The 15,885-nt window shown below is 45.0% G+C and overlaps 1 protein-coding gene across 2 annotated transcripts in view; it reads right to left on the bottom strand.

Annotated features, from left to right (window-relative positions):
* Positions 1–15,885, bottom strand: part of LOC123760648 (uncharacterized) — a 370,968-nt gene that overhangs the window by 95,863 nt on the left and 259,220 nt on the right. Inside the window, exon 1 of one of the 2 annotated variants that reach the window (XM_045746404.2) lies at positions 15,717–15,774. The exons of the other annotated variant lie outside the window; for it this stretch is intronic. The gene's annotated coding sequence lies outside the window, so the exon portion shown is untranslated. Of the gene's footprint in view, positions 1–15,716; positions 15,775–15,885 lie in introns of those variants that run through there. 2 annotated transcript variants of the gene reach the window in all.

Genomic DNA, 15,885 nt, shown 5'->3' on the forward strand with positions numbered 1-15,885 from the left:
AGTCTTGAATATTTCAGGCCAAGGAGGAAAGTCCGGAGCAACACTCATAACTGCCCTATATTACCCTCACTAGTCTGTACTCACCTAGCTGTGCTTGCGGGGGTTGAGCTCTGGCTCTTTGGTCCCGCCTCTCAACTGTCAATCAACTGGTGTACAGGTTCTTGAGCCTATTGGGCTCTTATCATATCTACAGTTGAAGCTGTGTATGGAGTCAGCCTCCACCACATCACTTCTTAATACATTCCATTGTCTACTACTCTGACACTGAAAAAATTCTTTCTAACGTCTCTTTGGCTCATTTGGGCACTCAATTTCCACCTGTGTCCCCTAGTGCGTGTGCCCATTGTGTTAAATAGTCTGTGTTTATCTACCCTATCAATTCCTCTGAGAATCTTGTATGTGGTGATCATGTCCCCCCTAACTCTTCTGTCTTCCAACGAAGTGAGGTTTAATTTCCGTAGTCTCTCCTCGTAGCTCATACCCCTCAGTTCGGGTACTATTCTGGTGGCAAACCTTTGAACTTTTTCCAATTTAGTCTTATACTTGACTAGATATGGACTCCATGCTGGAGCCGCATACTCCAGGATTGGTCTGACATATGTGGTATATAATGTTCTGAAAGATTACTTACACAAGTTTCTAAAGGCCGTTCTTATGTTAGCCAACCTGGCATATGCCGCTGACTACTACATATATTTCTCTCTAACACACACACACACACACACACACACACACACACACACACACACACACACACACACAGGAAGCAGCCCGTAGCAGTACCCGTCCTAGGTACCTAACTGCTAAGTGAAAACGCGCATCGGGGTGGAAAGAAACTATGCCCATCTGTTTCTGCCTCGGCCAGGAATCGAACCCGGGCCCCTTTTCAATCGATCACCTCAACTTCTCACTTCCCCCCCTCCTCCCAGCCGTCAACCCTCTCCCTCCCTCCCTCCCAGCCGTACACTCTCTCCCTCCCTCCCTCCCTCCCAGCCGTCAACCCTCTCCCTCCCTCCCTCCCCGCCGTCAACTCTCCCCCTCCCAGCTGTCAACTCTCTCCCTCCCAGCCGTCAACTCTCCCCCTCCCAGCCGTCAACTCTCCCCCTTCCAGCCGTCAACTCTCTCCCCCCCCTCCCTCCCAGGCGCCACCTCCCCACTCCACCTGCTGGACCAAACATACAGCACCATCGCTCTAGACAAGAATACTAACATGTTCCCCAATCGATTATCTTTTATCTTGGGATCACCTTCCCCTCTGGCGATTACTTCCTCCCCAAGAGGATTAATTTCTCCGGCCTTAAGGATTACCCATGGACCTTCCTGGATTACTCCACCCCTCCCAACCTAAGTCCTTCTCCAAGGAGTGAACACGCGTCTTCCTTATGTCCTTATCCTTCCTTGCTTGGGCATGTCCTTATCCTTCCTTGCTTGGGCATGTCCTTATTCTTCCTTGCTTGTGCATGTCCTTATCCTTCCTTGTTTGGGCATGTCCTTATCCTTCCTTGCTTGGGCATGTCCTTATCCTTCCTTGCTTGGGCATGTCCGTATCGGAGAAAAAGAGGGAGGGACGGAGGGAGGGAGGGAGGGACGAAGTAGAAGCCTCACACCAGTGTCAATAAACCTAGGTGTGTTCGGACCTCCGCATATGGACTCATTCCGCCCCAAGGGTGCTAGTGTGCTACTCTAGCACCCTCCCCTGGCGCTCTAGCACCCTCCCCTGGTGCTCTAGCACCCTCCCCTGGCGCTCTAGCACCCTCTCCTGGTGCTCTAGCACCCTCCCCTGGCGCTCTAGCACCCTCCCCTGGCGCTCTAGCACCCTCCCCTGGCGCTCTAGCACCCTCCCCTGGCGCTCTAGCACCCTCCCCTGGCACGGTAGATACAGTGTATTCTGTCACACCTTCATTCATTCTATCCCCAATGTCTTCTCCATTTCCTCCCCCCCTTAATAACCATTATCTCCTGCTCCCTTTACTTACCCTCCCATTCTTCCACTCCCTTCATCCATCAGCTACCAATTCCTCCCCTGTCTAATGCCACCCACACCTCAATCACTGGCAGTAACCATATTAGTCTCTTTTTGATAACTCTGCGGAAATTGATCTGTAAGTTTGGATGAGATCTTCAGCAATCGTGGTGCTGGGGGGGGGGGGGGGGGGAGGGACCGTGTTGTATGGGGTTGGTAAGGGACTCAGTTGAGCTTGCGGGGGTTGAGCTTCGGTTCTTCGGTCCCGCCTCTCGATCGTCAATCAACTGGTGTGTACAGGTTCCTGAGCTAATTAGGCTCTGTCATATCTACAGTTGAAATTGTGTATGGCGGTCAGCCTCCACTACATCACTGCCTAATGCATTCCATTTGTTACCTACACTGAGACAGAAAAAACTTTCTAATGTCTCTGTGGCTCATTTGGGTACTAAGTTTCCACCTGTGTCCCCTTGAGCGTGTACCACCTGTGTTAAATACTCTGTCTTTATCTACCCTATCAATTCCTATGACGATCTTGTATGTTGTAATCATGTCTCCCCTAACTCTTCTGTTTTGTGTAACAAAGCTAGTTACAATTGTGTAACTACCTGCAAGAGAGTGCTATATAGTCATAATGGCATGGAGCTTCCTCTTTCTATATTTATATTATAAAGCTTCAAGAGATAGTCACTTGCTTAGCTAAACAAACTATGAAGTTCAGTTCTGGAACCAATTATGTGCCACTGTAACCCTTTCCACCACCGCCCACAGGATGGGTATGAGGTGCAATAATAAAGGAAGAAATTGTAAGAAATTGAATTGAATTTCTATTAAAAATTTTCTCATCTCGTAGTTTCCATTTCGGTACGACTGCCCTTTGCTTTCTAGTCCTCTCATTGAGGGAGATTATTTCCACCAGCTGCTCATATACACAGTACACTGTAGTGATGAATGTGGAGCTGTATAGTGAAGGTGCATAGTGAAGGTGCATAGTGAAGGTGTATAGTGAAGGTGAGTGAGAGAGTGTGGTGGAGGCGCGCCAGTTAACATTAGTCTTAACTTTGATTGACTGGTAGGCCATTATGGCTGTGTTAAGCTCCGACCTTCCCTGCTGGCTGTTAATGGGACGGGATTAGTAAGACAATCACTCTCTCCTGGGGTGATCAGTGTAATCAGGTCCAGCCCGGGCATCGCACCTCACCTACTCTCACCAACTCTATGACCCTGCCAAGCTAAAAATAAAATAGCGAACACTGATTGCATTTCATTAATCCGTTTTAACTCCCATTCGTCCGGTTTTAATTTCGCAGGGCTTGCAAATAATGTATATAGATCATTTAAAAGCGAATCCATACTTTGCCCGTAGGAGCGTAAATAAGGGGTTTGTGGATATACACACCACCATGGTCCACTCCTCATGGACCCTGGATATATATATATATATATATATATATATATATATATATATATATATATATATATATATATATATATATATATATATATATATATAATCAACGTCAGAAATTATGATCAAGAGCTAAAAAATATTTCAAAAGTGAGTGATCTTATTCGTGACAGGATGGACCAGCGGTGCTTGAGACAGGTGGGGGGGTGGTGGTGCTTGAGACAGGTGGGAGGGGTGGTGGTGCTTGAGACAGGTGGGGAGGGGTGGTGGTGCTTGAGACAGGTGGGGAGGGGTGGTGGTGCTTGAGACAGGTGGGGAGGGGTGGTGGTGCTTGAGACAGGTGGGAGGGTGGTGGTGCTTGAGACAGGTAGAAGGGGTGGTGGTGCTTGAATACAATACGAGGTCACATATACATCAAAACTAGTCTATTTACCAGGGAATTTCAGCACTGCATGAGTCGAATGTCGAACGGGAGATAAAATAAAATAATCTTGCTTGCCGTAACATCAGTCCTGCCAGAGTAGGAGTCAAGTGTTCTCAGGTAACCAGTCATGCCTCCTCTCATCACAGGTCAAGTCTCATCAACACACTTAATTTTATCAGGTACAAATTTCCGAATCTATATTTAATTTTTTAGAGCTGATTATGTGTGAATACATGTAATATATATATATATATATATATATATATATATATATATATATATATATATATATATATATATATATATATATATATATATATATATATATATATATATATATATAACACAAATGCGTTTCGCATTTGTGTTCCTCACGTGTGCCCCAAAGAATGAGGTGATTTGGTAAAATGCTATGCCCAAGATTACTATCCGAGTGCAGGCGGTGGGGTGGTTCAAATAGCCTCGGCTATCACCTCATTATGTCCGGTCGTGATGGTCAAGTGGATTAAGGCGTCTTGTACATACCAGTTGCGTGGCTCCTGGGAGTATGGGTTCGAGTCACTTCTGGGGTGTGAGTTTTCAGTTGCATATTGTCCTGGGGACCATTCAGGCTTGTTCGCATATATATATATATATATATATATATATATATATATATATATATATATATATATATATATATATATATATATATATATATATATATATATATATATATATATATATGTCGTACCTAGTAGCCAGAACGCACTTCTCGGCCTACTATGCAAAGCTCGATTTGCCTAATAAGCCAAGTTTTCCTGAATTAATATATTTTCTCTAATTTTTATCTTATGAAATGATAAAGCTACCCATTTCATTACGTATGAGGTCAATTTTTTTTTTTTATTGGAGTTAAAATTAACGTAGATATATGACCGAACCTAACCAACCCTACCTAACCTAACCTAACCTATCTTTATAGGTTAGGTTAGGTAGCCGAAAAAGTTAGGTTAGGTAGGTTAGGTAGTCGAAAAACAATTCATGAAAACTTGGCTTATTAGGCAAATCAGGCCTTGCATAGTAGGCAAAGAAGTGCGTTCTGGCAACTAGGTACGACATATATATATATATATATATATATATATATATATAGATATGCATGCGAACATGCTTGAATGTTTCCCAAAACAATATGCAACCGAAAACTCCACACCCCAGAAGGATTCGAACCCAGACAGCCAGCAGCACAATATATACGATACTGTATGTATAAATCGAATATATTTAGTCAGAATTGGGGGGGGGGGAGAACAAATTACCTATACCAATAGACGTGCAGCTGACGGGTTGCTTCACGGTTAGGTTAGACATATACGTGAATGCGTTTGGGTGGATATAACTAGGAGTTGTCTCGTGTGAGTCACCAGATCTTCTCCTATTCCTTCCACGACACCAGACTTGCTTCATGCGTCTCCCCTCTCCCCCTTCCCCCCCCCCGTGCTCGGGTGCGTGAAGCAAGACTGGTGTAACCAACACTGTCCTCAACACATCATTAAGGCACCTAAACTAATGGCTAAAACTTCCAACGTCTTTGTGCTGACATTTACAACCCGTGGACTCATTTCCTTCCCTTTACTTCCTCATTTTACCTCATTTTCGCTAATCTCTTCTTCCTCCATTCCCCCGTCCTCTCTCTCTCTCTCTCTCTCATGTCCATAATTACTTCCCCTCGTCCCGAGTCTCCTTACCGTCTTCTGTTGAATATGTTTTCTTTTAAGGCTTTTGTCCGCATTATATACGCTTATCCCTGGCGTGCAAGGCTTAATTCTTGGTCTACAATCCTCTAATTTTGCTCTACAAGCTTCTACAACTCTACACGGCTTATAAACTGCCTTCCTCAGTGATACTCCCAATTATATCTCACTATCATCACCCTCTTAGCTATACTCACTACTCCTACCATGAGCTGACAGCCTCTCACTATTCCTATCATGAGTTGACAGCCTCTCACTACCCCTACCATGAGTTGACAGCCTCTCACTACCCGTACCATAGGTTGACAGCCTCTTACTACCCCAACCATGAGTTGACAGCCTCTCACTACTCCTACCATGAGTTGACAGCCTCTCATTACCCCTACCATGAGTTGACAGCCTCTCAGTACCCCTACCATAGGTTGACTGCCTTGCATTACCCCTACCATGAGTTGACAGCTTTCCACAACCCCTACCATGAGTTGACAGCCTCTCAGTACCCCTACCATAGGTTGACTGCCTTGCATTACCCCTACCATGAGTTGACAGCTTCCCACCACCCCTTCCATTGGTTGACAGCCTTGCATTACCCTTACCATGAGTTGACAGCTTCCCACAACCCCTACCATGAGTTGACAGCCATGGTAACTCGTTTTCTTCAGTTGACATGAGGTAACACGACATACTACAGTAAATATCAGACGTTACATGCATACAGTGTAACAAGGAACGAAGGGATCAAGAGTCCACGCAGTAATCACCCAATGATCTAAAGAAAAAGGGAGGCGCCCAGGAGCTAAAGCTTCATCATGCAAAATCTAACATTTTCGTTAACTTTTTCCATACCAGTTTTCTTTCTTGACGCTACGCTCGCTGTCTCTTCCTCGTTTGATACTTCATTCTCCCGTCCGCTGGTCTCTTCTAGTCTTCAAGCGCCCCGCCCCCGGTACTCGGCTAGGTGAACACCCCCTCCCCTCTTCCCCTACTCCTTCCCCCTCTCTCCCCCTACTCCTTCCCCCCTCTTCCCCTCTTCAACGAGCCGCCGCCCCCCGCCCCTCCAGGTGACGCCTAGGGCGTCACTCCATAAGGTGTAGTTACAAAATCAATACTGACCTACGCCTGGTAACGCAGCTCCGAGGTGACTACCTCTGCTTGTTCCTTATAATATTGGTGTTGGCGGTGGTGGTGATGGTGGTGGAGGTGGTGGTGGTGGTGGTGATGGTGGTGGTGGTAGCCATAATACCTCCCCCGTCCTCCATATACGAGGTTACATGCTGTCAATCACGAGCAGTTGCTCTCTTACACCTACACTAACTTTATCCTATGTGTGTGGTGTATGTAAACATCGCCTCACGGCCCCCATTAACCTCATGTGTGTGGTGTATGTAAACATCGCCTCACGGCCCCCATTAACCTCATGTGTGTGGTGTATGTAAACATCGCCTCACGGCCCCCGCAACACGGCCTGCCATGACTCTACACATTTATACACTGTGAACCAAACTGTAGCCTGGCCGCTCTCTTCTCGGAACTTAATTACCAGTGGTTGGAAGCTTGTAATGAGTCACGGAGGTTATGCCGATGTAGTATTCTCTTTATTGTAGCTTTTGATATATCTACGTCCACATCCTACAGTGTCCGTGATGTGTTCGACGGGTGAACACAGATAAGACAACATTGTCTTACTGTCCGAATACTTGAGGTCATCAGTACATGTTGAATACTCATAACATTCTCTTGTTGACATGGACGGTTTCCGGCAGGCCTCCATCGACATACCTGCAATGATTCACTGTTCACGCTTTTATCGTATTTACATTGTTTTTTTATTTCATTAGATTCAACGACTTCTACGGCTAACTTAATCCATTTAATGACAGCTCTAACACTGAAAAAGTTCTTCCTGACGTCTCTGTGACTCATTTACGCTTCTGGAGTTCCATGACCTCACGTTCTGTTGTTCGTAGCTTTCAACAATGCTGCTTTGTCTACTTTGTCAATTTACCTTAGAATCTTATATGTTGTTGTCATGTTCCATTTCTAGAGAGGAACTAAATATCATGGCAAGAGGGCTGGACAGTGCTTCAGCTGCCTCTCTTAGTATCCATGGCGATAGTTTGTGTGGTCCCACTGCTTTTGTTACAGCCAGTTCCTGTAGTTGCTTCTGTATTTCTTCTGGTGTCACTATTATTTCAGTAGAGGCTTTCCTCTGGAATTTCAGTCCGGTTTGGGCTCTAAGCTCTAGTGGCAAACCAGGTTCCAGCTTCAATACTTCCTGAAAACCTTTAGTTAAGTTCCTCTCATACCTCTTTATCATTTTCCGTGTGTCCCTCACTTTTGTCAAGTCTGATAACCTGATCATTCACAGTCATCTTCCTCCTGATATGACTATGGAACAACTTTGGCTCCGACTTGGCCTAGTATGCAGTGTTATTATCGTACAGCTTCTCTGCCACTCTCCAAGTTTCTGTATACTCATTTCTGGCCTCTTTACATACATTGTTTTTTCCTTCTGAGCTGTGTTCTCTATATTTCTTCCGTGTTCTTTTGCTTCTCCTCTTTGTTTCCAAACACTGCCTGTTGAACCACGGGCTAATGTTGTGTGTACAATGTTACTCACCTAGTTGGTGTGTGTGTGTGTGTGTGTGTGTGTGTGTGTGTGTGTGTGTGTGTGTGTGTGTGTGTGTGTGTGTGTGTGGAGAGAGGGAGGGAGAGTCCACACAGGTGTGTAGAGATCGGTGGATGCTGACAGGTCCATGATAGCCAAAACGTTCCACACACTCCAACACTGTACATAGCATCTTGTAACCAGAAACCCATCTCTACCACGTGACATCTCCCCCCCTCCCCCCCCGCCCTAACTGCTTTACAAACATAATATATCTACCTCCTATACGACCGGTTTAAAATACCCGGAACTGCGCAGTATAGCACCACTGCTTTTCGCACACACACACACTTTCCTACTTAATGAGACTTGTTGCTTATTTGGTCCATCGCTGGACGGTCTAATAGCCTCACTTAACCTTTCCAAACACTTACACGTCTAATAGACTTGCACCATTCCCAGTAACCCTGCATAGCAACCAATACCGGCACAGCCATGTATGCCAATCGTGCGCTACAATCATGCAGCGAATCGCGGCAATCATTCACTACCAATAGCGACAGCCAATGAAGGCAATCGTTGACACCAATCATACAAGCGAACCACAACAACCATTTAAAACTAAACACGTCAAACAATCACAACTAACAGAGTTAGCCAATCACAAAAGCTAATGGCGACAACTACTTACACTAACTATTTACAACTAATCCCTACAACTAATCCCAGCAAGCACCTACACCCGCAGCGGCAGCAACACCTCCACACCTGCAACACCTCCACACCAGAACCACCTCCACACCTGCACGACCTCCACACCAGCACCACCTCCACACCAGCACCACCTCCACACCAGCAACACCTCCACACCAGCACCACCTCCACACCAGCAACACCTCCACACCAGCACCACCTCCACACCAGCACCACCTCCACACCAGCAACACCTCCACACCTGCACCTCTCCTCCTGTTTTAACTCTAGATCTAATTAGCAGAGGTGGCCATTGTATTCTTAACTGAAAATTACAACCAGCTATGTAATTATAACAGACCATGATACAAGTACTCTATGTACAATGGTTTTAAATCTTTACTTGTAGATCAAAAGGAGTAAGCTGTACATAAAGGCTGACGTTTGGTAAAACAGAAAACATTTACAAAATGTTGTAATAAACAGATGGAAATCAAAAGAAAGTTTTCGTTCACTGTTGCTTGTGTTTAGTAAGAATTAACCAACGAATCCTGATTATACTAATGTGAGAGTTTCGTGCTCTCCCTCCCCCCCCCCCCTCTCCGAGGTTACGGGGAGTGGCTGTGTACTCAACTATCTGTGTCTGCAGGATCGAGCTCTAGCTCTTGGACCCAGCTTTGCTTAGCTGCCGTTTGTATAATGTAATGACTCCTGACCCTATTTCATGCGACAAGGTTATTCCCCGAGCTGAGGGGTATGAACTACGAGGGAAAAATTACTGGAACTAAACCTCACGACACTTGAAAACAGAAGTTAGGGCAGACATGATCACTACCTATATAATTATCAGAGGAATTGACAGGGTAAATAAAGATAAACTGTTTAACAAGAGTGGTACGCGAACAAGGACGTTAGAAAGAACTCTTCAGTGTTAGAGTAGTTAACAGATGGAATGCATTAGGCAGTGATGTGGTGGAGGCTGACTTCCATACACAGTTTCAAATAGAGATATGATAGAATCCCAATAGGCTTAGGAATCTGTACACCAGTTGATTGACAATTCGGAGGTGGTACCAAAGAGCCAGAGCTCAACCCCGACAAGCACAACTAGGTGAGTACAAGTAAGCGAGGCCACACCTCTCCAACAACTACACCAGCCCCCCACAACACACCTCTCCAACCCTGTAGCAGGTATACCAAGACTTCGTTTACATATTAACACCCCGCTCTCCTCACTGCCTTCTTGATGGGTTGTCTCCCAGCTAGTGGAAGGGAAGGAGGGTGGGAGAAATGTAAGGTGAATGTCTGAGAGAGAGAGAGAGAGAGAGAGAGAGAGAGAGAGAGAGAGAGAGAGAGAGAGAGAGAGAGAGAGAGAGAGAGAGGCAGAGAGAGAGAGAGAGAGGGGCAGAGAGAGAGAGAGAGAGGGGCAGAGAGAGAGAGAGGCAGAGAGAGAGAGAGACAGAGAGAGAGAGAGAGAGAGAGAGAGAGAGAGAGAGAGAGAGAGAGAGAGAGAGAGAGAGAGAGAGAGAGAGAGAGAGAGAGAGAGAGAGAGAGAGAGAGATAGAGAGAGAGAGAGGCAGAGAGAGAGAGAGGCAGAGAGAGAGAGAGAGAGAGAGAGAGAGAGAGAGAGAGAGAGAGAGAGAGAGAGAGAGAGAGAGAGAGAGAGAGAGAGAGAGAGAGAGAGAGAGGCAGAGAGAGAGAGAGGCAGAGAGAGAGAGAGAGAGAGAGAGAGAGAGAGAGAGAGAGAGAGAGAGAGAGAGAGAGAGAGAGAGAGAGAGAGAGAGAGAGAGAGAGAGAGAGAGAGAGAGAGAGACAGACAGGCAAGAGAAACTATGACATTAACTAACATTCGAGAAAACATAGTCTTTAGTTACACATTATGTTAAAATTTACGAAGTAATATTACTTTTTAAGTACAGACAGGCCTAGGATATGTTAGTTTGTCTGAATTAGTTGGCAATGATATATATTTGCAGTTTAGTAAAGCATCATTTAAAGATGTGCGACTCGAGCACATGAAGATACCAAAATTAGCTGCGAGCCGTGTAGAATATTTGTTCGTTCATACATGGGTTTGACGGTTGAGTTCATGAGCCATTGTTTATGATAATGGGCTGCACTGTGAGTACAGTCCATTCTCACAAGTTGATAAGCGTCATAATTTGTGGGTTTTTGCTATACTAGAAACGTACGGTCCTTGACCACCCTCCTTATCTGTCACGGACCATATTCATGGACCCAGATATGCCAGTCTTGTTTAGTATAAATCACCGGAATTTTAACACTGTGATCGATAGCGTCAAAATTGCGGTGCATTAAGTGTAGAGACTGGCTAGTGAGTGAGTGAGTGAGTGAGTGAGTGAGTGAGTGAGTGAGTGAGTGAGTGAGTGAGTGAGTGAGTGAGGTCGACTCATAAAGGGGCAGGCCTCGCTCGTCTGAGATGGTAGAACTATCTGATCTGTATTTACTCTCACGCAAAACTGCCTCTGTCCGTGGTATCTTTCTTGTTCGCCACATACATACACAACTCTGACAGGAGACCGAGCAGCAATGTTTGCAAATTCGCGGACGATACAAAAATAGGGATGGAAATAAAGTAAGAAGACTCAAAATTGCCTCAAGACGATCTAAAGAGGGTTTTGAAATGGGCGAAAGTTTAGCAGACGCAGGTGTAAGATGAAAGATGTAGGGTTCTGAGGTAAGGTAATGATGATACGACTGCTAGACACCACTTAGACAGTACTATAATTGCGAAAATTAAATGCGGAAAGGATCTGAAAGTTATGATTAATAGGGATCAAAATTCCCCAAAAATCAATGCATAAATGTTCGAAATATGCCAGAAAGATACTGGGAATTTTTTTCCTAGAAGCATTACCAACGAACCTACACATGTTCCTGAGCTATATATTTTGCTCTTGTTAGGTCCCTTGTAGATTATGCAGTGCAATTTTGTTCGCCATAGTACAGAATGGACATAAATTCCCTTGAACGCGTTCAGAGAAGGATGACAAAATTAATTCCCGGAAGTAGAAACCTTGCATGTGAAGAGATTAAAAACAAAAAATTATTTACATTCTCACGAAAGGGGAAGAGTGGGAGGCGACATGACCCAAGTGGACAAAATGGATAGAAAAATATAACAAAGTTAATGTGTTATATATATATGTGCAAAATAGAACACGAAACTATGGATACAAATTGAATAATTTTACATTTAGGAAAGACCTGGGTAAATACTGCTTTAGCAAATAGATCAAACTATTAGGTAACATACTAGATGCTAGATCACTTGACTGTTTGAAGAGTAGGTTAGACATATATGAACGAGCTGGGTGGATAGACACTAGAGCCCCACCCCTTTGTTTGGTCCTGTGGGGCCTTTCGCACTTTCCTTAATTCATATTTTATTTTGTGTTCCCATATGATTTAGCGTTCAATGAGACTGGAGAGAAAGGTCTTCACTTCCATCTTACCCCCTGACTGTCACATCCTCTAAAACTATGTCTTCCCTTCACCTTGTCTCTTACCACAAGATCTTCCAGAGCATAAACCAGGATCTTCACCCCCCTAACTTCTGTTGCATTATCTTGCATCATTCACAATTACTTCTTATAGTCCCTGACCCAAACAATTATGCTCTGGAATGGTAATCAAAAGGCACCTGACTAAACACACAGAGAGTGTGGTCTTCGTGTAGCCCCTCACGGAAGGTTTCGTGCATTTCGGGCTGATCGCGTGGTCTGAAGCCTGTGTTCACTCCGAACACTTCCTCGGACTATGCTCCTACAAGCTGCTATCAATACCAAAAAAAAAAATCCACTCGTCAAATTGTAACATATTGGGCAACCACAATCGATATTTTCTCGAATAAAATATTAATGTTTGTTTTAATTTTGTGTATAGTTAGGTTAGGTTAGGTTAGGTTAGGTTAGGTTAGGGTAGGTTAGGTTAGGTTAGGTTAGGGTAGGTTAGGTTAGGTTAGGTTAGGTTAGGGTAGGTTAGGTTAGGTTAGGTTAGGTTAGGTTAGGGTAGGTTAGGTTAGATGTTTTGGTTATGTGGGAAATTATTTGGTATTATTATTACTATAACCAATAATTATTATAACCACTCAGCCACAGACTTTTGTACAGTCTGTGGCTGAGAGGTTATAATACTGGACATCCTAAGGGGCATAGAGGAACCTGGCTGAGCAGATTCGAACCCTTCAGGGGTCAAATGTTTTCTGTGTGTGTGTGTGTGTGTGTGTGTGTGTGTGTGTGTGTGTGTGTGTGTGTGTGTGTGTGTGTGTGTGTGTGTGTGTTTTACAGAGTGTGGGTTAAATGTTCTCTCTGTCTCTGTCTCTCTCTGTCTCTCTCTGTCCCTCTCAGTCTCTCTCTCTCTCTCTCTCTCTCTCTCTCTCTCTCTCTCTCTCTCTCTCTCTCTCTCTCTCTCTCTCTCTCTCTCTCTCTCTCTGTCTCTCTGTCTCTCTCTCTCTCTCTCTCTCTCTCTCTCTCTCTCTCTCTCTCTCTCTGTCTCTCTGTCTCTCTGTCTCTCTCTGTCTGTCTGTCTCTCTCTCTCTCTCTGTATGGTGAGGCAACACAGTATAAAACACTAGGGTGAAGACTCTCGACTCCCCGTCTAAAATGACCCCTGACACACACCGCGAGAATTCCACAACTTTCTCTCCTTTCTTTTGCCGTCTTCCTGTATTTTAGGAAGCAGGATGTAGAAGGCGGAATAAAGAGGAGGGGAGTAAAGGTGGCTCAGATGGTAGGACTGCAGGCTGCAGCTTTTCTGGTCTGTGGTTCGTGGCTACGATGGTTCAAGTGAATGACTCTCGGAGCCTCGAATATATGTCGTACCTAATGGCGACAAGGCACTACTAGGCCTAGTATGCAAGTCCCGATTTGCCTAACAGGCAGAGTGATTTTCGTTATTTTCATATATTTATTTTCAAACTGATTTATTGCAATTATTATTATTATGTTAAGAACATGAATTACTGACTTAATTATGTTAAGTTTGGTTAGGTTAGATTTGATCAAATTTCTATGTTAGTTTTAACTCAATAAAAAATCATATATAATATAATGGACAGCATTAATATTTCATACTATTTGTTTAGAAAAATATCGAATTTCAGTAAAACTAGGCTTCTAGGGAACTTGGCCAATTAGGCAATTACCTGTGTGTGTGTGTGTGTGTGTGTGTGTGTGTGTGTGTGTGTGTGTGTGTGTGTGTGTGTGTGTGTGTACTCACCTAATTGTACTTGCGGGGGTTGAGCTTTGTTTCTTTGGTCCCGCCTCTCAACTGTCAATCAACAGGTGTACAGATTCCTGAGCCTAATGGGCTCTACTATATCTACATTTGAAACTGTGTATGGTGTGTGTGTGTGTGTGTGTGTGTGTGTGTGTGTGTGTGTGTGTGTGTGTGTGTGTGTGTGTGTGTGTGTGTGTTATTTATACACACATGTACAAATATATTACAGGGGGGTACCTGGTAGTTCCTGGTCTCCCCCCTCCTCCCTTCTCTCTCTCACCCCCTCCCCTCCTTTTTCCCTCTCTGTCTCTCCCTTCCCCCTGTCTCCATTTCTCACAGAACATGAAATATTAAAAAAAAAAACGAAATACTGCTCACTACTGGGAAAAACAAAAGCCACGATTTCAGACTCACAATTGACATATACTCTGTGAGCCAGAGGGAGGGGGCGGGGAAGGGAAGGGGGGTGGGTCCCCTGGGGCTTAGGGGGCACTCATGGCAGTGTTGACCTCTTCGAAATCTACGTCTTTTCGCTACTATGGGCAAAGTATGATGAACAGAAAACGTTAATTCTTCCGATCAGTGCATAATATTTAGCAATATTGTAAGGAAAAACAATTAGTTCGACGATTTAGTTATCAAAGTATTTAGCCAGACGTTAAACAGACGTATTAAGCCAGTGTTAAATACGTTCGTGGAGGGGATCTGTACGTGACCGTGCCACGGTGTTCTCGCTTGAATTGTGCAGACCCCGAACCGACCATGTTGGGCACGTATCCCACAGCAATCAAATTTAATATACGATGCAAGCACAAATCTATAATATCACTTCAGACCTCAAAATATTTATAGGGAAGCGCTGGTCACTCGACAGTGGTGGACGAGGAGCAAAACCGCAAGACCCAGCACAGAAGTGCATATCTTAGGAAGATTGTTCTATTGAAGTGTTTCATATAGTTATATATGGGAAGGTTGGCACTATATGGGAAGGTTGGCACTATATGGGAAGGTTGGCACTATATGGGAAGGTTGGCACTATATGGGAAGATAGGCACAATATGGGAAAACTGGCAGAATATAGCACAATATGGGAAGCTTGGCACAAAATGGGAAAACTGGCACAATATGGCACTATATGGCACAATATGGGACGATTGACACTATTTGGAAAGGTTGACACAGTATGGGAAGGTTGGCACAATATAGTTAAGAACAGCACAGTTTGGAGAGGCAGGATTGGTACATAAAAGGAGAACAGTATTTAAGAAATGAAGAACAGAAGATCTGAAGATACGGTGATGTTTGGGGAGGCGCAGCACTGCTGGGGAGAGTACCTTTGAGGGAGGTGGGGGAGGGGGAGGTAAGTGTAGTGTTAGAGGGGGTAGAATTGCAGGCAATTGTTGTGTTGGGGGGGTAGGGGTGAGCGGGGGGTGGTAAGAATAGCGCTGGGGGAGGGTGGGAGGGGGAGCAGGTGCTAGAGAGGAGGAGACAAGGACACAGTTAGGAGTCCAAGAGGTGACAAGGAGAGGAGGGAAGAAGGCCAAGTGACTCGGAGGAAGATAAGAGTCGATGGGGTAAGGGGGAAGACACGGAAAAGAGGAGGGGTCGGGGGCGAGTGATACGGTGGAAAGCGCGACACGGACCGTGGGTGTCACGGGTTCGAGGGAGACACGCCGGACAATCCTCACCACTGACTGGTCGGACACACACTGGGGCGCGCAACAGGTTGCTGCTCGGATCCCTCTCAGGTGCATACGGGGCGGGGCGAGGCGAGGCGAGGCGGAGCGGGGCGAGGCGGAGCGGGGCGGGGCG

The sequence above is a fragment of the Procambarus clarkii genome, chromosome 21, assembly GCF_040958095.1.
Source record: "Procambarus clarkii isolate CNS0578487 chromosome 21, FALCON_Pclarkii_2.0, whole genome shotgun sequence".
NCBI classification, from domain to species: domain Eukaryota; kingdom Metazoa; phylum Arthropoda; class Malacostraca; order Decapoda; family Cambaridae; genus Procambarus; species Procambarus clarkii.